The following is a 25,068-nucleotide window of genomic DNA, read 5'->3' as shown; positions in this document are numbered from 1 at the left end:
CATCGTTTGGTTTGACCTATAGATTCTAATAGTTGTTTTTGGGGTGGGGGGTTGTTTCCTCTAACAGATTTAGCGTGGAGATAGGATAACAGATGACAGTGGACCGCCAAGCCATTCCAAGCCAATGGCTTTTATGTTTCTGTCATTGTGTAAAACCAAGCAGGTGAGAGCTGATAGTGTGCTGAATGGCTCAGAACACTGGTTGTTTGAAGGAGAGGACAGCAATGTACACAGAGCACAGCACAGCCCAGGCTCACAGAGGAGTTTTTAGAACATTTTTTGCTCTTAGCTCTGTGTTGGAAAGGCTTTTGGAAAACATCTTGCTCTAGGAAAAAGAGCCTTTCTAAAGCGTATGTTATTAGTTATCTTTGTTTGTAACAAAATTAAAATTGAATGGGTTGTGCTCACTGAGCAGCACAGAAACAGCAGTTGGCTTGAAATGAAATAAGCTCAACTTGAACACACTCAGCTTCAGATACATGTTAAGCAATTTCCTGGTAGAGGTGTGATAAAGATTATTTGTATAAACAGTCACTTCTCCAGCTGTGTAGAAAGAAACACTATCAGTAGCAGGGGGTGGCTGTGGTCACTGTTAAGCAGTCTCAGTGACCTCTGATTACTAACGTAGCACTCCTCTACAATGCTCTAGGGTGCTCCTGAGCTGTTGTCAGCCTCTGAAACACACCAGTGGTTTCAGTTCAAAGTCTGTGTGAAACTTCATTGTGTTGGATGATGGAAATCTTCATGTATCTGAATTTCATTTCGGAGGCCTGATGATGACAGCTGTTTTTTAAATGCTTAGAAAAGAAGCAAGAGCAAAAAGACTCTACCAGACTTCAGAGATCAGAACAGAGCCCTGGGAAAATCTGCAGCTGCAGCAGCACCTGTCTCGTCAAGGTACTATGCATGTAGGTTAGGCTATGTAAGGAAGGAAGGAGGAATAAATCCATGTGGTTACGTGTGGTGACATCTGTTACTGCTTTTACTGTGTGAGTATAGGCAAGATATTTGAGATTTCAATACACAAAAAATAGGTTCTGCGAGGAACAACCTACTAGGTGTCCACGCTCCCGGAAAATAAGACACTTAGAATACTTTCACATTTATGAAAGGGGAAGGGAGCATTTTTGAAGGGGTCAGCCTCACAATACAACAGTGTTGTGAGTCTCACATAACTATGTGGGATGCTTTCCAGCAGCTGGGAAGTGGGCAGAGAAGTACCTGGGAAAAGTCCTTTGTTACCAGGGTCACGTTTTAAACTTTTCCCCCATATCAGCTTTTCTACATGCAGGAATTCCCTAGCACTGTGCCATAGTGAAATGCTTCAGGCTTTTATCCACAAAACACCTTCATTATAGTACATGCACAAGTGATGTAAATATTTATCACAGTACACGAGGATTCTCTTTGCCATTCAAGGGACTAGTATATTTATTGTCTGGATGAAGTAGTCCTTAAACAAGAGAAGAACTGAATTCTGTAAGAAACCAAGATGGTGGATTGTTCCCTCAAGAAAAACAGCAGCCACACCCCTGTGCACCCCCTCCAGAGCCATCAGAACAGCCCTCTGGGCAACCTCTGCAAAGCAACCCACAGCACCGCAGGGCAGAGGGAGAGGTGAAGCCCCTTCCAGTCCATGAAGCTTGTCCTTCAGTTGCACATTGCCTTTTCTAGAAGAGTTAGTGTCTCCACATTTTCTACCACAAAATGACTGTTTAAGCTTAGGGCAATACTTCAGTATGGGGATACATACAATTAATGGAAAAATCTTTCCCTACCTTAAAATTGGGGGTGGGGGGGGGGGGGGTGGGGGGGGGAAGAAACAAGGCATATTTTAAAGTTTTGTGAGCTGTTGGATATTTGGGAACAAGGTGATAGTTACCTCATTCTCTCTTTCACAAACCACACCTTGTCCTACCTTTTACAGTGTATGTGCTTTCAAACTCTTAGTATGTATCATTTCTTTCATAGAATCATAGAACCATAGAATGGCTTGTGTTGAAAGGGACCTTAAAGATCATCCAGTTCCATCCCCCCTGCCATGGGCAGGGACACCTTCCACCAGACCAGGTTGCTCAAAACCCCATCCAGCCTGGCCTGGAACACTTCCAGCGATGGGGCATCCACAGCTTCTCCGGGAAACCTGTTCCAGTCTTCCACCACCCTCACAGTAAATAATTTCTTCCTAATACCTAATCTAAATCTACCCTATTTCAGTTTAAAGCCATTACTCCTTGTCCTATCACTACATGCCCTTGTAAAAAAATCCCCTCCCTTTTGGTAAAGTAAATTCAGGCAGAATAATCTGCAATAGAATTGTTTTAATTAGGGAGAGAGCTGTTGAAGAGACTGCCAAGGGAAACAAGAGAAACAGTCCCACCTCTTTTTAACCGGGTGGAAAGATGTTCTTGGAGAGTTATGTGCTGAGAATTCATTTGTAGCATAATGTCTTGGCCCTGTACAATATTTTGTTTGATTGCTGTGGCAGCAGACTTACCTACAATGGTTTCACAGAGAGATTAAAGCCAGGAAAGCAATTTTTGCTGGTAAGAACTAGAAAGAAATGGCTCACCACTGACAATAAGCAGTTCTTCGAGGACTACCAGTTTACACACTCAGATTGGCAGAGTTAGCAAGAGTTTTTGCAACAGTGCCATCTGGTCTTCCTTTGGAGGAGAATGCTGTACACTTGTTCAGATGTAGCACTGCACAAATGCATTGTTTAAAACTGGCTGATATTTGTAATGAGGTTAGTGTTGAAGTTCAAGCACTTCTGCAATTTGGTTAGCACAGTTAATTTGACAGGTGACTGGGTCTCCTTCTGAGCTGTGGCAAAGAATAAAATATGTGCAGTCAAATTTAAAGGTGTTCAGCCTTCCTCCTTGAACAAACCGTGCCTTTCTCAGAGGCTCTTGAATTGTAATCAGAACCAAATAGATTAAATCAGTGTCTTAAGAGAGAGACCTGTGGATTTATTTACCTTTGCTAATGTCAATCTGTATTAGACAATCAGGGTTCAGTGTGAATCTTTCTGGAAAGGATGAAGGCAATAGTGCTCCTTTAGCTCAACTAGCAAGGTGCTGCTTTTAATAGTAAAGCAAAATACTAAACTTTTTCTCAAGGACTGTAACTCTTTTACTGTTATTTACCCTGGGTGATTTTATAATTTCTAATGTCAGTGATCCTAAACTATTGAAGACTTAACAGAGTAGCAAGGACTCTCATGCTGGGACCGTAAGCAATTCTTATTTCTCAGCTGATCAGGAATGTTGTTTTCCTTCAGTGTGAGCTATAGCCATTGGATCCTTGCATTCATTTGTTGTGACACCCCTGAGAAATGGCTTCTCTGTGTTGCTATTCCACAAAAGAAGGAAAACAGGGAAGCAGCAAATATAGCAGGTTTCCCTGATCTGAAGAAGTTGCAGAAGAAACATTCTTTAAAATTTCCCTAAGAGTATCTGTTGGATCAACCAGCTTAGTTCCATGCTGCTCAGGAGTTCCCCTTACCCATGACATTAGAAAGCAGTGAGATTTGGTGAAGACATTTTAAGAAATTTAAAGAAAAACATATTTTATATGCTTTGAAAGAGAACGGTATTGCATTCCCTAAGCATCTTCCATTAGAAACTTTTAAAAATATTTAGAATTTTCTCATGTGCTTATCTTTCTGTTTTTATGCCACTCCTTTTCCCCTTGCACACCCTATTTTGCCCCTAAAATGATTGAATGGAGGAATAATTAGAAAAACACTGAAGTTTAATTTCAGACTGCCCTGAAAAATCTTCTCCAGATTTGAATATAAAAAACCCTATAATTTTCAAAATAATGCAACTTTCTTATTAAATAAAACATGCCATTTATTTTTTCATTAACTTTTTGGTTTTTAGAAGCACTGGCAGTAACTATGGTGACTATTATTACTATCCTGCTATAAAGAACATAGCAGCTTTTGTGTCAGGGTTCAAAAGATGAATCAGAACATCTGGAGATGGAAAGAATGACATAGGTAACTGTAAACAACTTGCCACATTAGTTTGTTTTCTTAAGTTACTTTTCTTGATGTTTTCCACATCCAATAAAAGTGATCATATGTAAATTAGAAGTATGGCCAGTGGTCAGATTTGCAGAGCTTACAAAGCATTGGAACTGCCTTACATTCCTGCCTGCAGAGACTAAAGAACTGTGGCATTTGCTTGTTCTTGTCAGAGCTTTCTCATCCATTATTAGTGTTCACTGTTACAAAGACATACAAATGAGATCTGGACATTTGTGCTAGCTACTGTACAAAAATAAATGTAAGTACAATGAAAGTACAACTGTCATCTGAAAGGGTTATAATCTTACAAAGCTGGATGAATTGTGAGGGACAGGATGACATGTCCATGGTCATACATCAGCTATATTGTAGCAATGCCTCAGGTCTCTACAGAAAGATGGTGATGGGGGAGAATCTTCTGTGCTAAGCAAGATACAAAACTAAAATTAATTATTTGAGTTAAACCAATGCTGCATCTCCATGGACACTGTTAGATAACTTCATTTCTGGCTTATGTTGTTACAGATTAAATCAGGTGGGAAGTCACCTCCACAAGTAGGAGAGAGCTACCTAGAGTAAGACTGAGACATCTCCATTAATTACCCTTATCTGGAGAAAATACCGGAAAAAATAATACATAACCAACGACTGGAAGCTTAAAGGAGTCGCCTTTGAAATTAGATACTTCCTTTTAAAAGTTGTGAGTATGGCCAATCATTGGACAAACTGGTGCAGGCAGTGGTGGATTCTGCATTTCTTCATGTTTTCAGATTGCGAATGTGTACTGCAACTAAACACAAGTTACTGGACTAAGTCAGAATAAAAAAATGTGGGTCAGACTAAACTAATAGAACTTTCTGGCCATAAGTTCCAGGAATCTCTGAACGAGTGTGAGCATAGTAGGAGAGGTGTGGGCAGCAGCTCTGTCTGTCTAGCTCCAGCTGCTTCTTCTCACTGGCTGAGGGCTCAGGGCAGAACATTTCTCTAATCCATAGCTACTAGGAAAGCGAGATTCTTTATCTTTCTTGTTTTGGACTAATCTTTCCTTCTCTCTGAGCTTCTCTGCCATTCGTACCAGGCTCTTTTTACTTGTATAAATTTGGATTTCTTGTAGAACCCCCTCCATGTATGGCAGAAAGAAAAAACATGGCTTCAGCTTCATGGAGTCTGCCTTGAGACAAACAACTTCAGTTTGGCAGGGATGGAGAAATTTATGCTGAAGTATTTGTGTGAATTTGATTAATTAACCTCACACCAAATGCTTTGTCTAAATTTTCTGGTCTGCCCATTCTCCCCAGCAATGATCACTATGAATGGGAAAATGGCTGTTTCCATGAATGGCTCCATAAGCAATGTCTGTGCTAGATGTGCCTGCTTACCTACCCTGTTTTTCTACAACAATGACAGTTTGGAATGATTCTTTATCTTTCTCTTGCAGTTGTGACGTACATGAGAGAGAGCAAACAATTCATTTAATTACAGGATCACAGAATAGCCCAGGTTGGAAGGGACCTTGAGAGATCATCTGGCCCAACCCACTGAATCCACAGAACCAGAAGGCAGGCCCTATTCCCAAGTCATTGACAGTCATATATAAACACATATTTTCTACCAGCCTTACTTAGTGTACTTTGTGAACTAATTACATTCATCAGATGTTCAGTTTAGGCTGTGAGGTTGTCCCAAAGTATAGCAAGGCTTTGTTTTGCCAGGGTATGCCCCTTAGCCAGAAATGAATGCAGCCACAGTTGTGATGGAAAGGGAACCTGAGGAAGAGCTTTACAGACACACAGCTGCTCTCTTGCTATATGAACAATCAAGGCAACAACCCCTGATTGGTGTGAACAAGCTTTTAACCTTCCTCTCCATAGAAATCTGTATTACCCACAAATTTACAGCTGGCTTTGTGTCATATGAATTCCAGTCAGGTCTATTGCTCAGTTTAATTCAAAACAGCTTCCATGTTTCCCAACTGGTGTTTCACAAGTTAGGCTTAAGCACATCTCCAAAATCTGAGTCTGGTCCACAGAGCCCAGTAAAACTTTTGGCCCCAGGCCTCACATATCTACAAGATATTCTAAAATGATCAAGGATGGAGGCAAGCTAATTTGCCCATGAATTTTGCTTGTGACAGGAATACTGACTCAAGGGTGATTTATACTTTGAAGACCAAAAGCATTTTTGCTATGCAATTTACATATTCTTGCATGTGTTTTGAAGTCTTGTCTTCAGTGCCATAGCAGTCTGTGTATCCTCACTTCCATCTAAGCCTTCTGTGTCAACCCTTACTGTCCTGCTCTTCTGAAGAAAAACAGGCATTTTGATGAAGTATTCCTTTCAGTTTAGTTTACTTTTATTCACATTCTTTACTATCATATGAAAACCATCCTCTCTACAGTGGTTTGACCTGTACTCCCTAGGATTTAGTCACTTGTCAAAATAACCCTAGACTATTTCACTGTTTTAGAAGCAAGCTTTAAATACTACCTCCTTCCACCCTCCTGTGTTTTTAATTCTAAATGAAACAGTTGCCTTTACTTGACTAATTCAAACATTTTTGTTATTACATCAGAAACACAATATATTACCAAACTCAAATCAAGTTTGGAGCAGCAGAGAACATCTCAGTATTTAAGTGTTTTGAAACAAATTGCATTCTGCAGATAGCTAAGTGAATAAACCACATGAACTGACTTTTGCCCTCAGGTGGTCTCACTCATGGAACTTCAGAATTCAAATTGTTTTAAAACTCAAAAAAATTGAAACTTTGAATATTTGAGTACTTGAAAACCTTTATGGCCTCCCTTGAAATAAAAGCATCCAAAGCTGGAAAGAGCCAGAAGGTGAAAAAAAAAATGAGCTACTAAGAATCCTAAATAGAATCCTAAATCCTAAACAGAACAAGGCTCTATCTGAGTACCTTCCACAGGACATCAAAAGCAGTGATAGTCCTTGGTTGCCTGGATGGGATTCTTTGCATATGCTCTGTGGGATCAACATTCATTAAGGTTTTTTCCTTTTGTGGGAGAAAGCTGGGAGAAAAGAGGAAGGGATTATGGAATAAAAACAGCTGTTGAATTGTGTCATATATGGTAATAAGCTCCCGCCCTTCCCCCCACCCAATCACACGGGGAAAACTGCAATATTCCATTAAGATGATCAGAATCCAGCAGAGCCTTCCACAGCAGGATTACCTTGGGAAGAGGTACAGACACAGCAAAGCAAAACCAGATTCATATTGTGAGTAGTTCTCACACATTTTTTCCTGAACCTCCTGATCTAAAGCACATCAGAGTTATGCAGCTGTCCTTGACATTTCTTCAGTTTCTTTGAAAGTTATGGCCAAGGCTGTAAACAGGTACTGAGAGAAAGTGGAAGTCTGCTGAGGGACTTGCATTCAGACTGAAAAGGCGCTGAAAGCACCTTACACTATGGAAAAAGTCAGCAGCCACCTTCTGGACCCATTCACAGGTTTTGGATTCCACTTCTGTTACAGTTCAGGCTGGTGGTGACAAATACATGAATCACTGGGACAAGATGCCCATCTACAAGGGAATGACAGAGCTGAAGGTGAGAGAAAGCAATTCTGCAAATTTGATCATCCAAGTCTAGTGAGGAGTCAGCCATAACTCTGATGAATAAGGGCTGCATATCTTTGAGGAAGAGCAGTGACAATGTTTTGGCTAGCTCTTCAAAGCGTTTCCCCTTTCAGCCAGACACACTTCCATCTTGCCTGGATTTAGCCTGAGCTGACTGTTCTTCATCTGGATGGCTCCTAGTAGGCATTTTGACATGGTATAAGTGATGGTGGTTGCAATGCTCAACAGTGGGTATACAGAAAGACAAACAAGACAAGGTAATCTCGGGTAGATACTATTAGCAGTAACTGTGACGTAACATATTAAGGTAGAATTCCCTTCTAGATATTTCACTAACACCCTAACGAAATCTATAGCCATGCCATGTACTCCGAACACTTAGCAAAAAGCGCCAACCCTTGTGTCCTGGTAAGGAGCTCACCTGCAAGACAGAACTGAACCACAGGAATGGGGCTAATGTCTGTTAATTGGCAGAGCCTCCTGCTGGAGACCTGCATATGCTTCGTGACACAAAAACCTCAGAAGACACCCTTTTCTTTGGCATAGCTATGCCTACCCTGTGTTGTTGGTAGGCTTTTAACAGGCTGTGCTGGCTAAGAGAAGATTTTCCCCCACACTTCTGTCCTGTATGAATATGCATGTGAAACACTGCAGTACAAGCTTGCCTTTCAGAAGGGATGAACATCTCAGATAAATAACCAGATTTTCACAAGCCCCAGCACCCATGCAGGAACCAGAAAGAAGCTTTCCAAACCGAATAAAACCAAACCCACTTTGGCATACGTGAGCGCAATAGGAATCTTGGACAGTCTGTGACTGAAATGGCCCAAAGGAACCAAGCTCCAAGAATCTGTCCCTGCACAGAGCTGCTAAGTCCTTTCAGAATAACAGCCTTCGTTGCTGTGGCCCCATACTTAGCTATGACAAAATCACCACTAGACACATTTACCTATTTATATGATATTGATGAAACCAGTGGATTCTCAGATTGTAAATCTAAGACTGCCATCTGCTCAGTGTTCTGGCTTTCTGAGTGCTTGCTTGCTGTTCTTGGATTCTGCCTAACACACATTCTTGCTGCCACTGAGGTCAAGAAGGAGTTTATTGTTACAGGTGGCAACAGAGAATGTACCTACAGAAGACTGTAAGTTGAGCACCCATAGAGCAAAGCTGCTTCATAATGAATCAAAGAAGTAAAAGCAAGGTTTAAGAACAACAAAATATATGCTGGTCACTATTTCTCTGCATTATAGTATTGCTGAGGGGATGTATGCGAAATACATAGAACAATGTTCAAGAGTGCCAAATAAACTCTTCTTTTGCTTTAGCTGATGATTTGCAAACTGAAAATAGTGTCCCTTTTGTGTGAGAAAAAATGCTCTAGATTGGAATGCTTCAAGAAAATCTGCACAAATTCAAACTATTTCCAAAGACAGAGAGCAAGCCCCTGAAAAATTTGCCCCTAAAATCACTGTGCTGATTGCATTCGCCTACTACTTCCTTCTCTCTTCCTGCAGTTCATCCATATTCTTCAGACTTGCAGTCCCAGGATGATCAGTGTTTGCTGCTCAAGAAATCGCTCATTCCACAGCGCACGTAAGCAGTACTCTCTGTGAGACTTAGGAGTATGCTGAAAAAGGCAAGCTGTATTTTCAGGTGTCTGGTGGGTTGAAAGTTAGTCAATGGCTGATGTGCGCTTCCAGTTTTGGAGTTTTCCTTTCTGCCTTTGTTTCACGACACAGTCTGGAATTACTGGATTCAAATGGGTATTCATGCTTTATGGGTTCTTAAAGAACAATTTCATACTTAAAGCTGAGACATCTATCCCCTAAGACAAAGAGCTCTCCTTTTATTTATGGATAGATTTTTTGCAAATATCAGATAATATAAACTGGAAGCCACAACTGTACCATATCAGTAATGACTTTTACTTGGTGTTTAAGACACATAGGCAAGGAAGGGAAAGAGATGAGGGGGATTGGACAGACGATGGGGACATCAAAATGTCTGTTACATTTCCAGAATTCCTTTCCTGGTAAGACTTTGAAATCTCACAGCTGTTGCCCTTTTGCTTGTATGATTATTTCTCCAGCTGTGTGGAAATGCTGCAAAACCATTTTGTGACCTGTCATAGAAAATATTTTGACTCAACAATCAATGACATAAAAGTTCTGCTGGATGGGGTTGCTTAACTCTGGATAAAACTGTATTGTTGATTCTCAACAATGTATTTGGAACTGAGGTATTTAGGATGCTTTCCCATAGCAAAGTTGCATTCTTTATCCTTGTAAGAGTTTTGAACCTGATTCTTTGTATCTCCTCTATGCTGTAAAGCTCTAGTTAAGGAAAGGATTAAAAGGCAGTTTAAGGGGAGTCTTCTGCCTTCAGTGCAGACTCATTTCTGGCCCTGTACTATGTGCAGGGATAAAGCCCCTGCAAATCAGAAAGACTTTTTTTTTTTTTTTTTTTTTTTTTGAACAATAGATTTTAGGGTGGCTATTCAAGTACCTAAGAAAATGGAGAGGGAGGAGAAGGAAAAGTGATCTATGAGAGCAGTGAGGCAGGAAAAGTCTGGGAAAGTACTACAGAGAAGTGATTCCAGTTGCTTGGTAAATGCTTCCCCTGATAGTTCTGGGTACTTTTGCAAAACGTCTCAGCGAATCCTGCAAAGAGATGCAGTTCAGCCATTCCTCAGACAGGGCTGACTGACTGCTGGCCACCTGGCAAACTGGGGAGATGCTCGGTGATGGCAGGTGGCTGCTGAGCTGCCAAGTAAGGCCAGTGGTCTGCAGCATGGTGGAGGACCAAGGCAGGCTCACTTCAGCTCCCCACGTTGCCATGAGAGGACACCAGAAGTCTTGCTAACTCTGTTTTCTTGACAATGACAATCACAAAGCAGTGATTAATCCTTCACAATTACACAAAAAAGGGGGGGGGGGGGGGGGGGGGGGGGGGGAAGCTAGAAGGAAGCCTGACTACCTTTCTCCACAGCCAAGTATATGTTTTCTACTGTTTTGTGATACTGCCCCACAAGATCAGGCTACAACTGAAAAATGTTGCTTCCCATCATAGTCAGTCTTCAGAACGTAAGCTAATGGTTGGAGAGATCAAGAGGGAATCCTGTTGCACACAGAAGTACAAGAAAAATGTTATATACCTGGCTAAGTGCACAACAATGTTTGTTAACTTATATCTCAAAATGTTGGCTGCATCTTAAGGTACAAAACTCGGCTAAAATGGGTAGATTTTTTTTTTTTGAGAAGAAATTAGGCAAAACTACTGCTGGTTAACAACTGCCCACAGATTTCCCAGCCTGCTTTTACGAAGACATTAAGGAGGAGATACAAAATTTGGCAAAATAACTGATTTTCATACAGATGCTTTCCCACCTCACTTAAAAACTTTTTTAATAAGCACCATTCAACCCTCAGAAAAATGGTGTTGCCTGGCTTTTGCTTCCCATAAGAAAGGGCTCCCAAGGGTCAGTTCTTTTGACTCCTTCCAGGAATACTTGCACATATAAGAAAATCCCGAAGTGACAGAGTCCAGACTGACAAGGCACATTCTACAGTTACATTAGATTCATTTCTTAGAAAAACATCACATTTTCTGTAATTTGTTTCATAATCTGGCATTTAAGGCCAAATATTTACCCTGAACAGAAAAGTAAGAGGGCAGCAAAATTTATGGATGAATTGTACTGAATTCATTTAGGTTCTGAAGATATTAGTGGGTGCAGAATTAGGCTGTCACCACCATTTTCAAAGCCCTATTTATCTGAGGTAGCATTGAGCTTCACAGATGCTCTAGAGCCTCTGTGTGGGGTTAGGGTCTAGGACAATAAAAAAGGTATCAGACTCTGATGTGGTGGTGCTCTTGTTCAGTCTTTCAGACTTGCACCCAAAATTCCTTACGGGTCTGCATTTTCACTGGAACTCTTGTGGGAAAAGTAAAAGGAAACAGGATTATCAGAGACTAGGAAGTGAAAATCACAAATTAAGAAATAAGGTTTTAGTGCTACAAGTGGGATAAAATCCTGAATGCATTTCCTTCTGTCAAGCTCCTGGGAAATGTATGGTGAAGTAAACCAGGATGTGGATTCAAGTATGTGTGATAATTTTCCTGTCCTTCTTCAATATTCCAGCGGTAAATGTGGTTTATCAAGTGATAAACCTTGATGTGGCACAGTGACTTAATCATAGAATCACATAGGCTGGAAAAGACCTTCCAGATCATTGAGTCCAACCATTAACACAGGACTGCCAAGTCCACTGCTAAACCAGGTCCCTAGAAACCGTACCAACATGGTTTTTAAACACTTCCAGGGATGGTGATTCCACCATCTCCCTAGGCAGCCTATTCCAGTGCTTGACCATCCTTTCAGTGAAGAATTTTTCCTAATATCCAATCTAAACTTCTCCCAGCACAACTTAAGGCCATTTCCTCTTGTCCTATTGCTTGCTACTTGGGAGAAGAGACCAACACTCACCTCGCTACAGCCTCCTGTCAGGTAGCTCTAGAGAGCAACAAGGTCTCCCCTCAGCCTCCTCTTCTCCAGGCTAAACAACCCCAGTTCCCTCAGCTGCTCCTCACAAGACCTGTGCTCCAGACCCTTCACCAGCTCCGTTGCCCATCTCTGGACACGCTCCAGCACCTCTACATCTCTCTTGAAGTGAAGGGCCCAAAACTGGGCACAGGATTAGAGGTGCGGCCTCACCAGTGCCGAGTACAGGGAGACAGTCACTGCTCTTGTCCTGCTGGCCACATTGTTTCTGATACAAGCCAGGATGCTGCTGGCCTTCTTGGCCACCTGGGCACACTGCTGGCTCATGTTCAGCCAGCTGTCAACCAGCACCCCCGGGGTCCTTCTCCACTGGGCAGCTTTCCAGCCACCCTTCCCCAAGCCTGTAGCACTGCCTGGGGTTGTTGTGACCCAAGTGTAGGACCCAGCACTGAGCCTTGTTGTACCTCATACAATTGGCCTTGGCCCATCAGTCCAGCCTGTCCAGATCCCTCTGCAGAGCCTTCCTGGCCTCCAGCAGATCAACACTCCTGCCCAACTTGGTGTTGTCTGCAAACTTACTGAGGGTGCACTCGATCCCTCAGCATCTTTCTGTAACTCTGAAGTATTAGAAGTTAATACTGTGTAAAAAAATTTCAAGAGGAACAATGACTGGAGCTTCCCAGGAAGTCTATATGCCAGAGGGGAGCCATTCACAGGCTGCGTTGTGCAGACTGCGTAATTGTTACAGAGAGTAAGTTGTTTTGCCAGAGAAGAGAAAGAGGGGCTAAAAGGAAACAATTCAGTTAACTGAACACAGTCAACAAGTTCAGTTTAGGTGTCGTAGTGTAGGTAAGACATCCTCATATGACACAGGCCCTATGAGAGATTTCAAGACAGAAAACAGAAAGCCTTAGGAAATACCCTAAGGCACTGAAATGCCTCTTGACACCTATGTTTAGACAAGTAAATCTCACCTTCACAATCAAATGAAGCAGTGGAAGGGACCTGGTGAGCAGAGAGACATCTGAGATAGAAGGACAAGACCTAGAGGAGATGGGCGGAGTACACCCACAACAAACTCTTCTACAAAACCCACAAGATTAAGCAGCTTATTATAGGAAAGGAAAGACAAGATAACAGTGCAGAAGAAGAGGGGAAAAAAGAGAAGAACTTTGTTCAGAATACGGACAATCTAGCAAAGGGCAAAAACAGGCATTAGAGGAACATGTCCTGGAAAGGGGATATGAAGGGTAAGGAGCAAGGAGAGAGGGTAGATCTAATTTGGTACAAACCACCAAGTTCAAAATAGGTGAAATAACACACCTCACTCCATAAAACTACTTTCAAGTACTTTCTAAACAATTTCCCTTGAAAATGATAAATCATGAGTTTTTACAGCAATGCAGAGCATGCTGTCTTAAAACTTTTCCTAATTTTTCCATAAGATTTCAGAAACTGTCAGTTTCTCTTTGTCACTTCCACACCACACCTAACGTGTTCTCAGACAATGAAATTAAAAGAACATGAACCTGACAGTCTTTAGGATAAAAGAAGAAACCACACAAGAGGGAAATGGATGAAAAATTACAGGTTTTTCATTTTTTTCCCTGAACCATCCAGTGGGCAAAATTCTCCCAGGGGTTATCTCTCTGAAGTAAGGACAATTGCAGTGCTGTAATTAAGACAGAGAGATGACCAGTTGCCTCTAATTACATTTTGATTTCTACTATGTTTATGGTTATTTTTTCTTTGAAAGCTGTTATTCACTGGAATGAGCCTGAACAGCTGTGAACCTTTCTTGGTGATGTGGGTTAGGAAATACCATCATTTGAACTGATTAAGTGTGCACATTCCACTTGTCTTTATCTCATTAAATCGTAACACAGAATACACTGCACACACTGGAAAACACACAGATCACACACATACTTGTGGGAGACTAGCACTTGATAACTAAAGACGCCAGGCTTGCCTAGCAGTCACCTGGGATTAATTCCCACATTGCACAATATGTATCAGTTTCATAGACCTCATAAAACTGGGATTATGATTTCAACCCTATATTAAGGTACATGACATATTTTCAGCTGGTTTAAAAATGTAAGAGAGAGAGTGTGAAGAAAATTTTCTAAGGAGGTAATATGGGGCACAATTTGCATTACAAAACCCTTCTTATGTAGGCAATATGGTATTTTGCCCCGTGCTCTATGTCAGGAGGCCACAACCTATCTGAAAGAGTTGCATCAGGATGCAATTTTCTTCCCCCAAAATAGAGATTAAAACCTGCCTAGTAAAAATATACCAGAATCCAGGACATGATGCACGTGCAAGAGAGAAAATTTTACTGAGAGCATCTCAATTCTTTATGGGACAATGGTTTCCAGCTTAATTTAGATTTAAACAGAAGCAGGGAGGTGTTGTCTTCTACAGATCTCTTATAACCTTGCTCCTAGCTCTAGACCACATAGCATGAAAGAATGTCTGTGTGCCACCTTTGGCTTTCCTGTCTTTCTTGCTGATCTCTGTTGTGGACTATTGCAGCTCTTAGATCTATTCTTGGTAAATGCAGTATCTCAGAATAAAGTCTTATTTTGCACTGTATGTTCCCTATATAAATAACATAAAAAGACAAACTCCTGATACACTCAGTATCTCTTATGTCATTCCTGTGCTCAGTGTGCTGAAGTGTTAGGGACTAGTCAAATATTAACGATCTTCAGAGCCTTTGCAAATGCCAAGGCTGTTTTGCCTTAGGCCAGAAATTATACAAAACCATTTTCTTAATGAAAAAAAAAAAAAACCTTTAAGAGACTGATTGGGTGCCATGTATATGGAGGTCAGGTTATTCTGCAGTGAACTGCACTGAAAAGCTCAAAGCCCCATTCAGTAATGCCCAGCCTGGCTCTCCTAGCCTGGGTCAGTTGCCATGGCATCTGCAGAGCTCTTTAAAGAGAACCAAAAGACAATGTAAGCTACATCTGAGTCAGCTCAGTGCCTGACCTAACAAAACCACTGTTGCCTAAAACTGGGTAATCCTGGTGGCTTTTACATGAAGCATACTAGTTTAATCCAGAAGATAACACTACCAAGGCAGGATGGTGCATGTAACAGTTATGAGCAATAAAATAATTAATTTAGCTCTGGGCTTGTCAAAGAATTAGAGGTGCCTCTGCGTCATAACACCAGGTGTCAGAGAAGCTGGCAACTAAATACAAAATAATGCACCAATGTTCAAACGAGCACCTAGTACCCAGAGTAAAATGACTCATTGGGCAAGGGTTAAAACTTCAGTTTTGCCTTCGCTCTGGTGCTTCCAAAAATACACAGATAAGAAATATAGGTTTCCTAGGAAGGAATGAGGTGACAGAGAATCTGGTCACATGATTAGTACTGATGTGGCACATTTACTTCTGATCAAGTGATGGAGATATGCCTGTTCAGGAGGGGACCATGTTCACCTCTGAAGGGACATCTGTGGTCCCTTTCTATTAGCTGGTCATTTCTCAGCACATGTGGATTTCATTCAATGCTCACACAGATTTTGTGAAGGCAGAAAAAACAGCATGAGAAGCAGAGGCCAACAGTCTTGTTTCTCAAGCCTCTGATCAGCCCCTGTCAAACTCATTTTCTTGCCAACGATAGCAAAAGAGTGTAGTGCTTGAGTGCATAATAGTGGGAGCCAGAATTCAGAAGCACATGGAGAAATTCCTCCTAAACTTTTAGGAGTGACTAAAGACTTTGAACACCACCTTCCATGCAAAATACTGGACATAGCCCATTTCAGTGCAACATATATCCATTCCTAAAGCAATCATAATTAAACCTTCTTTGCATTGCATGAAAGAGAAGGGGAGTTTTGTCTTGTAAATTGTCATTTTTTTTACAGTATCACGTTTTCTAAATCTACCTGAACAAATGCCTATTTCTTCGGGTTATTCATAACTACTATGAAAGTAATAAAAAGTGTACATGGTTACTAAAAGGAAGTAGTAGGGAGTGTCCCTGGGTCATTTGCCCATTCTCCAGACTCCAGCTTTAAAAAACAAGGACTGACCATGTGCTGCTGCTAATCCTGCTTCTGTTACCATTTGGGTCTAGAGAGCTAGAGATGAGTGACTGCACCTGATAAGGAACTTCCTCCTGCTCCCCAGCCCCCAAAACCACAGTCTAGGGCAAAGATACACACATTATGTGAATCAAACGCTGCCCATTTGGCCCTGCAATACCCAAGCCATCTGCATGCCTCCTAATGGAAAGAGCACACAGGCAGTCACATGCAGGCCCCTTTGGAACATTCTGCCCACTGCAAGAGAAGAAATCTGCCTTTCACACGAAGCATTTTGCCAGTGTTTTGAATAGTATTTTCCGCATGTTTTTTCTATGAGATCAGCAGTCATGCCCTACTGTTCCACATTATCAGCCTTTTTTTTTCCACCCTGTGTTTTACATTAGCAAATCGGCCAGCTCTGAGATCATATTACGTAAGTTTCTTGTTTTCTTTTTTCAGTTTCTGTGTTTCTCTAATTAATAGGAAGTGGCTCTCCGTTACGGCCTAGAGATGATAAATGGCTTCCTCTCCTCATCTGCGCATGGCCCAGCTACGAGCCCATTGTTCCTGGAGCTGCTCTTTCCCAGTGCTGCCAGCCCCAGGGCTATTGTGCTTCACAGAGCAAGAACCACTCCAGGGACAGGACAACCATGTCACGAATGTGTTTGGCCCTCACTGGCTGGAGGACCTTGTGACAAAGAACAGTTTGCAAAATGTAAACGTGTTTACTGCACATGATAAACTTTTGACCAGTAATTTTGGCCCTGGCTGGAAGCTAGGCCCTCCTGCAAGTAAGCTTTGTCCCACCTAACTAATCTGCTGAAAGACAGTTGTCTGAGCTATTGAGCTGGTTACTGTGGCTTCCTCTGTAATTGATGTGGAGGAATATTCAACCCATCTGAAGTAGATGACTTTTCTCAGGAGCTACCTACTTGCCACTGGCTATAGAGGGAACTGAGGCTGCTACTGAATTAAACATATACTTTTCCAGATGACTGAAATGATGTGATATGAATTCCATTTTACATGCTTTTCTGTACCAGTTGAAGCCTGATCTGTGTGCACAAATCTCTTCCTTACACTGTAGCCTGAGACATTCAATGCTACTTCCATTTTTTATTTTGAAACTGTTATACAAGTTTCCTTTTCTTCTCTCTTTAATTAATGGAACTGATAAATAATTTGCAACAAATCACATACTTCAACAAAATAGAAGTTTTGGAAAAAAAATCTGTGAGCACCTTCCAGTTTTCCTTCAATGTGTATGCTTTTCAAAGTTCAGTGACTGCATCTTCTGCAGACAGTTGGGTAAGGATATTCAGTACTTAAAATTCAAAGGCTGTGGGCTGGTCTGGTTTGGATACGTTTACCACAGAGTATTTTTCCTGTTCTGTGGCAGAATGACAACTAGTGGTTATTTGCAGTAATTAGTTTGACTCCGTTCAGCACTGGTTTAAAAACATGGTGATGGTCTGTTACAATGACTCAGTTGCATGGCAATGATTCTGAATGGAATTATTGAAGCTATTGAAACAAGATTGCTTGAGATTATTTTGTCTAAAATATTAGGTTTTGTGAGTTGAATATTTATTTTCTGCAGATGAACCCTAATATGTACTTAAAATTCATAGTTTCTAAGAATGCTATTAGTGAATTTATTTGCTACAACATTCCTGAAAAAAATAAATGTAAAGGAGAAGGATATATTGGAAATAAATTGACTACTTTTGTGCAACAAGTTAGAAACTGAGAATTAACACTGAACTAGTAACAGGTTTTACAAAACAAAAGGAAATGTTGAATTGTTATTGCCTTATAATCATTAAATTTCTTCTCAAAGAAATTGTGGACAATCGTTTGGCTGTTTGGTATTTAAGATGTTATAAGGGTGTAGTCATTTCAAGCCTAGAAATTCTTGCTTGCATATAGAAATCTGAAGAAAATTTCAGATTTTGGCTTGGGAAACAAATTATTGGTTCCTGCAGTTATTTCTAAAACAAAGCTGGAACAGTTAGAACTTGGTGGTGTCACAGAAAATACCACAATCGTAATGACTGTTAAAATGAGATCCCTTACTGACAAAGCTCAGGAGAGAACAGCCCATAAGAAAACAGTCTATATAACATACATGATCTTCTCTTAGTGTCTTCACTGAAAATCCTTTCCTGAGAGTCCTGGCCACAGCACTTTCCAAAGAATCTGGAATCTCTTTTGCCTTCCTAGCCTTGCCCTCTTGTCTTGCTAGAAAGTGAGTTGCCTTCCAATAACCAGTTCTAATACATTACTTCTTTCTTGTCCTTCCTATGTTTAAATTTTGTTATTCCATATTTCTGTCTTGTGTAAGCTGGGATTTCCAAGTCTGTGTTCCTTGCAATAGAACAGACTACTCAGCCAGCTGATATCCTCTATCTACCATATCAATTAATCACAAAATCCAAAGGCTAGAGCTTTGGACATATTTCAGTTAGTGAGATGAATAAAGGAGATGGGATGTGTCAGAACTGGTACTTGGGTCTCTGGCAGCTGAATACTATGGCAGTGGAGAGATACTAGATAGAAGATCTGTTCCACAGAGGTGTGCTGGTAAGCTGATTTAGAAGCTGTGCCTAAGATGCAGCTCCAAACAAACATATCTGGAAGCTGACCCCAACTCCGCAACCTTGTGACCATTCAGCTAGGCTCAGAAAACATTTAGCTCTAAAGCTTTTAGTGATTTCTATTTTCTACAGGAAAATGTCCACTGAATTATTATTATGTACCTTGCACTCAAGAGAGGAAAAGATGCAGTGATTCCTTTGCAGTCTGAACAGTTGATTTAATACTGAATCCTTGTTGGTAATTTGGCAGTGCTGCTGATAAACTCCCACAAATTTCAAAGTGATTGTTCAAAGAGGTTGACAGGCATTAGCATGTTTGGCAACCCCCATTCCAGTTGCTCAGCATATTCTTCCCTGTTTTCCTTGTCAGGCTCTCTAGAGGAAGCATGTTGTAACCACACTCACAGAAATTCCATTTTGGTTGCAAGACCTTTGCCCACTCCACAGAAAGCTATGCCAGGATTGGAGTAGAGTTACATCCAGAACTGTAAGGGAAGTAAAATATTCAGGAACATTTCTCTTTCAGAAAATAGCTGCAAGAATGGCAGTGAGTGTCCCCTAAGATGTGAAAAACCTCTGAAATGCTTTCTTTCAAAATTTCTGTTGCTGTTTCCACAGCTCCATCTCCAAAGCCCTGACTGATGCAAATCTGTGAGATAAACATATGTTTAAAGATTTTCCATAAGAAAAACTACACTCATAATGCACACTTCTCAACAGGAGCACTGACTAGCTATAAGAAGCTTCTTCAAAAGTAATAGCTTTCAGGAATGAAAGGCAAGTTGTTTGAAAACATATGTCTAGTCCAAATTATTAGGGAACCGAAAATTCCTTATTCTCTTAAACAGGAATGTTCAGTGTGACCACTGGTCAGATGCAGCAGGTTTACCTTCTGGTTGAGGAATCCAGAGATTTGCAGGATTAATAAAGTAATTCTGAGGTTTTTAGGCCACTAGACTTTATCTGACCTACTTTGGTAATGACTAGAAAGCATTATCATCACTGAGAGTGACTGTGTTCACACTGACATCCATGGTGGATTTATGCAACTTGAAGGGAATAAGGTTTTTTTACATGGAAAATGGTGATGATCTTACTCCATTATCTAGAGAAGGCAGACAGCTCCAACATAAAGAAATCAAGTAAAACAAGAAGTATGATCATAGGTCAGAGTGGAAAAGCCCAAACATCAGGAGTGTATACGATCTGGGCCAAGACAAAGAGTGTTCTCTAGGCTTGACAGTCTAGTATCCTTCACAACTGTAGAAAAAGTCAAACCAAAAAGGAAAAGGAGGCTGGCAAAATTTCCATCCGTACTATTGTAAACCATGCACAACACCTGGAAATGTTTAGGATTCCAATAACGACTCAGAATATAGCTGTTTTTACAAGCAGTACTAGCACAAGTATTCTTCACTCTATTGTTAATCTGAGTAACATAGACTGGCAAATACAATAAACATTTCTGGAGGTTTTAACTCAAATTTTGCTTAACCCAGACTTTAAGCATTTCTGTTTATTTTCTTGGGATACTTCCTTGGGAACAGAGCCAGCATCAGAGTGAATGTCACCTTCTGAAAATATTAAATGATGGATAACTAGATTATGTCTACAAAGCAAAAGAAAAGGACGCTTAGCTAATGTGGTTATAATGCCCCAGTAATACTCAGGTATCTATGTGCACCACTAAGAAGTGGTCTGTATGTCAAACACCAAAACTAAGAATTGAATATCTGATTACCCTGGATCCACTGCACATTTTGTTTCATGTTTCTTTGTTTTACTCTTTAAAACTGTTATTACACAAAGTAATATAGAACTATTTATTAAGGACTTGTTAGAAAAAAACATACTGTAGACTCTCCCCCAGACTAATATTTAATTATTGTCTCTGGGCTGGGTTCCCTTGAAGTTGTGACTCGTGCTTCATTTTGGAAAATCAGTTTTTCTTCTAAAGCCTGCTGAAAATTTTCATGTGCTGCAGCGCTTATAATGGCATAATGCAATAAGAGCAGGGCTGCTCAGACCTACCATGCCACCCTGCAGTTTAGTTTAGTTGTGTCCTCATGCTCTCCTGCTCATCCACCCCTTACACCTGGATAAGGAGATGTCTGATGCTGGGCTGCCTGTGTTTGTGTTGCGTTCGAACAGTGCTTAGTCCTGTATTCCTGTCCATATGGGTGCACCTAGGCTCTCTAACTTACACGAGATACAATAATAAAAACAAGCTCCCCTTTCTACTTACACTTAAAAGGCAAAGAAAAGTAATGGAAATAGTCAGCTACAAAATATTTACAATAGGAGAGCACTGAAGTTAGTGTTGAAGATAGGTGGAGTCACAACTCCTTAGAGAAGCCTAGCCCCTGAAGGAGCCTACCTCTAGCTCAGGCCAAGGTTAATTTTGGGTGGGAAACAGGACAGGCTCAGTGAAACAGGAAGGCTGGCAGTTACAGAGGACAAAGGATGATCCTTGCCAGTCCACATATTTTGTAGCCAGGCCAGCTGGATTTGATGGCAGCCTGCTCCAGCAACCTGAAAATTTTGTGCCAGACAATTTCAATAGAGAAATGGAGATTTTTATGAAATGAAACAGAAGAAAGTTACCACCCTCACTGCTTGTCTTCCTGCAGTATTTACCACATTATATTGTCATTTGTAGCTTACAGAGTGCTACAGGTTTCTGCACCTATGCCAACTTGCAGAAGTCAAAAATGAGAGAAGTGAAGGTATTGGTAGCTCACTATATAGCTGGTGGGGCAGGTGAGCAAGGGGGTGAGTAAGGAGGCAGTATGCAGTTGTGCCACATGCACAGTAACAGTTCAAGTGAAATAACTGGCAGTATGGATGCCTACTCTGTCGCTTCAATGGTGAAAGATTCTGAAGGGACTGGAGTAGGCCACATCTGAAACTTCTGCATTAGCCTGTCTATACACCCAGGAAAATGCAAGCGTTTTAGTTCGGCCCAGGTCTTTTTCTTTATAACCAAGTGCTAGAATTGGATTTGAGATGAAAGGCCTTGTTTTGGAAACAGTTTTGTGCCACAGAGTGCACTCTCCATAACCTGTGCCAAGGCTGCATGAGTGCAGGTCACCTGCAGCTGCAGCTCTGGTATTAGAGTACTAAGCACTCATTTAACAGCCAAACATGCTGTGACCATGTCTTTGAACAGGGCTTATTTCAGCATAGCATTAAAGTTTAAATTTCAAAACAGCATATCCCTTTGTTAACGTTTCCTTTAGCCTTTGATGTCTGTTTACTGTTCCACATACCTGTTTCTATTTTAGGTCAGAGAGCATTTATATGTATCTAAGAGTATACATATTTAAGGGGCTATTTCTGCATGGATAATACAGAGGGTAATTTTAGGTCTAGAACACATACTGAGAAGTGGATGGGCTGCCAGAAGGATTATAAAACCAGTCATGTGTTTTTCAAATCTAAAGGACAGGTTTCAATTAAGCAAAGCTAGGTTCAGCTGTAACAGAAATCAGTGCCAGGTAGACAAGGCTTCTCTGATCCCTCTCCTGTCTCACCCACCCTTCCCATTTTGTTCTTTTGTCCAGCTGTGAAATGAACATTTGTTCTGAACTTAGAGAAACCCTTGCAGCATGACAGTCTATGGTAAGGAGTTCTAAGGTGAAGGGTTTCTATATAGCTGAAAGACTAGATCAATGCAGAGGCATGTCAGAGACCGGCCCATTGCCAGGAAGACAACCTACCAGTTGGTATTTTGGACTCACTTGCATTAAACAGGCAGGGAGATGCTGTGTATTTTACCATTGTATAGGCTCTGACTTTGTGCCAAAATAAGCTCCTGAAAGTGATGCACAGCACAGCATCTAAAACACTGCACTGTCCCAACTGCGGTAAAAGGAAAACACTTTTTTCCCTGTTGCTATGTACTTTGGCAGATATCCCATCCAAAGAATTGTGCTCAAAGTACTCTGGAAACACCTGCCAGGAGACTACTTGGGAATGTTGTTTAAACAAGCGTACCTGCCAACTTTCCAGCTCTGTTGACTTTGCAGTACCAAAAACGCGTCCTATTTTAAAACAGACTTAATGGATAACAGGAACTGGGCCATAAGGAAGAAGCACAGAATGTGCTTAAAAATTTGCTTGTAATTTCTGAAGCTGGTCAGAATAAGTAACTGTCTAATGTACAGACATTTCGATATGTAGCAGTACACGTGGTTGGATTCAAGACAGGAACATGTACGTAATAATGGTATGTGTTGATGTTGTGTAAAGAGAGGAAGGATATGTTTTTCCTATAGTAATTTACTCTAAAAGGGCTTCCACATTATTTTATGCTGATAAGACATCTTTTTAAGTGTGTGTGTACAATATTCTTAGAGCTATAAAATTTTAGCTTTCACATACAGTGTTTATTCTCAGGAGAGACCATGCAGAAACAGAAGTAAAGGCAGTAACCACCTGTTAGATTTGCCCACTGCAGAGAGGGTGAGGAAACAGAGAAAAGATGTCCTTTTTACACACACAGATTTAGCATGCACAAATACACTGGCAGGACCAGAGTTACTGGGCAATGATGAAAATAGTCTGCTTCATTAGCATCAGTCAATGCACAACACATGCCAGATCTTCTAATGGGGAAACTTAATTTCCTGCCATCCCTACCATGCACATACTTCTATTCCCCCATACAGCATGTTTATTTCCAGACATGGGTAGCTCAGTGTCCATTTGCTTAAATTCCACCTGGTTTCTTTGAGGATTTCAGAGATCTGTTCACACCTTTGTTCTTGACCTGCTCCTAACATGTCCTTGTGCCAGAGAACTTAAATCACATAGCAATTTTCTGGATGTGAAGATCTGTGAGGTTCTCCCACCCCCTTCACTAGTTCTAGTAACAACCTCACTCCACAAATTTAATCTCTGCAGGAAACTTGAGCAAATATGGAAAATGGATCTCTAAAGGATCCTTTCAGGCACAGGGGAGGAGGCTTAGCCTCACTGAATCGATCATTCATACTACACAAGTCCAGTCATGCAATAACTCCAAGAAAGGCTGCATTAGAGTTCTGCTGACCCAAGGATGTGCCAAAATGTTCAAATCTGAAGTTGCAGTTAGCCCCCAAGAATATGCAGCCATTCAGTGAATGTCCATCGACATGGCACATGGCAAATTCTCTCAAGCTAATTTACTTTCCCACTGCTTCACACTGACCCACAGTAGTAAGGAACACATCTGTCACTTGTAATGCAGTATTTGTGAATTTTAAAACTCTGCCCTAACCAGCTAAAATCCAGAACTTGGCTGAAATGCTCTTTATGTCCAGGTAAAAAGAAATTGTCTGCTGTGTCAGCACAAGTATTTAGCCCCATTCTGAAATATTTACAGGCTTTTGGGGCTGCTTTTTCTCCATCTGAAGCCAAAGGAGTTTTGCCTGAAGACTACTGACTTTGTTGGTCTATCTATAACCAGCTTCTCTTGAATGTCAATGGAAAGACTTGTTGACTTCAGTAGGAGCTGGATCAAACCTGAAGTCATAATTCATGAGACAAAAGGCTCACAAAATTTTGCTGCAGCTATTCCTGCACTAATCAAATACTGTTCTGGGTAACATTTATTACTAATTGTCCTGGTTTTGGCTGGGATAGAGTTAATTTTCTTCCTACTAGCTAGTACAGTGTTGTGTTTTGGCTCTGATGTGAGAACAATGTTGATAACACACCATGGGATGTCATGCTTCGTATATAAACTTGGGGGGTTAGCCATGGCCTGGGGGATTGTTGCTCAGGGACTGGCTGGGCATCGGTCAGCAGGTGGTGAGCAGTTGTACTGTGCATCACTTCTTTTCCTTTCTCTCTTTCCCTTTGGATTTTATACTTTCCCCAACCTTTCCATTGTAAGTGCTGTTGTTGTTATTCTTATTATTCTTTCATTTTTATTCTGTTTGATTATTAAATTCTTCTTATATCAACCCTCAAGTTTTACATTCCTTTCTGATTCTCATCCCCATGCCTCGGGGGGTGGGTAGGTGGTGGGGGTGGTGGGCAGGGAGTGAGCGAGTGGCTGCTTGGTGCTTAGTTGCCAGCTGCAGTTAAACCATGGCACTGATCCTTCCACTGCAAAGGCACCTGTGCCATCGGAACAGTCTCAGCTGTTATTCAACAATTTAGAAAACATGCATAAATGTTAGACATCTTTTCTTCATGTAAGGTGCTATGGCCCAGTTTCTTTGTTGCACAGGCACAGATATCACTAACAATTACAGCAGGGTAAGTATTTTACAACCAGCTCCAAGGACAACACTGAA

The 25,068-nt window shown here is 41.0% G+C and overlaps 1 protein-coding gene and 1 long non-coding RNA gene across 2 annotated transcripts in view; one reads left to right on the top strand and one right to left on the bottom strand.

Moving 5' to 3' along the window:
• The window catches only part of TGFBR2 (transforming growth factor beta receptor 2), a 130,344-nt gene that overhangs the window by 71,919 nt on the left and 33,357 nt on the right, over positions 1 to 25,068 (bottom strand). The window lies entirely within an intron of this gene.
• LOC129784501 (uncharacterized) lies at positions 592 to 17,975 on the top strand. The gene is made up of 3 exons (XR_008747319.1): positions 592 to 897; positions 4,562 to 4,736; positions 16,671 to 17,975. It is a non-coding gene; the product is annotated as an uncharacterized LOC129784501 (long non-coding RNA).

The sequence above is a fragment of the Falco peregrinus genome, chromosome 5 (assembly GCF_023634155.1).
Source record: "Falco peregrinus isolate bFalPer1 chromosome 5, bFalPer1.pri, whole genome shotgun sequence".
Classification (NCBI taxonomy): Eukaryota; Metazoa; Chordata; class Aves; order Falconiformes; family Falconidae; genus Falco; species Falco peregrinus.
The sequence above is the reverse complement of the archived record's forward strand: the minus strand, read 5'-3'. Positions and strand labels throughout refer to the sequence as shown.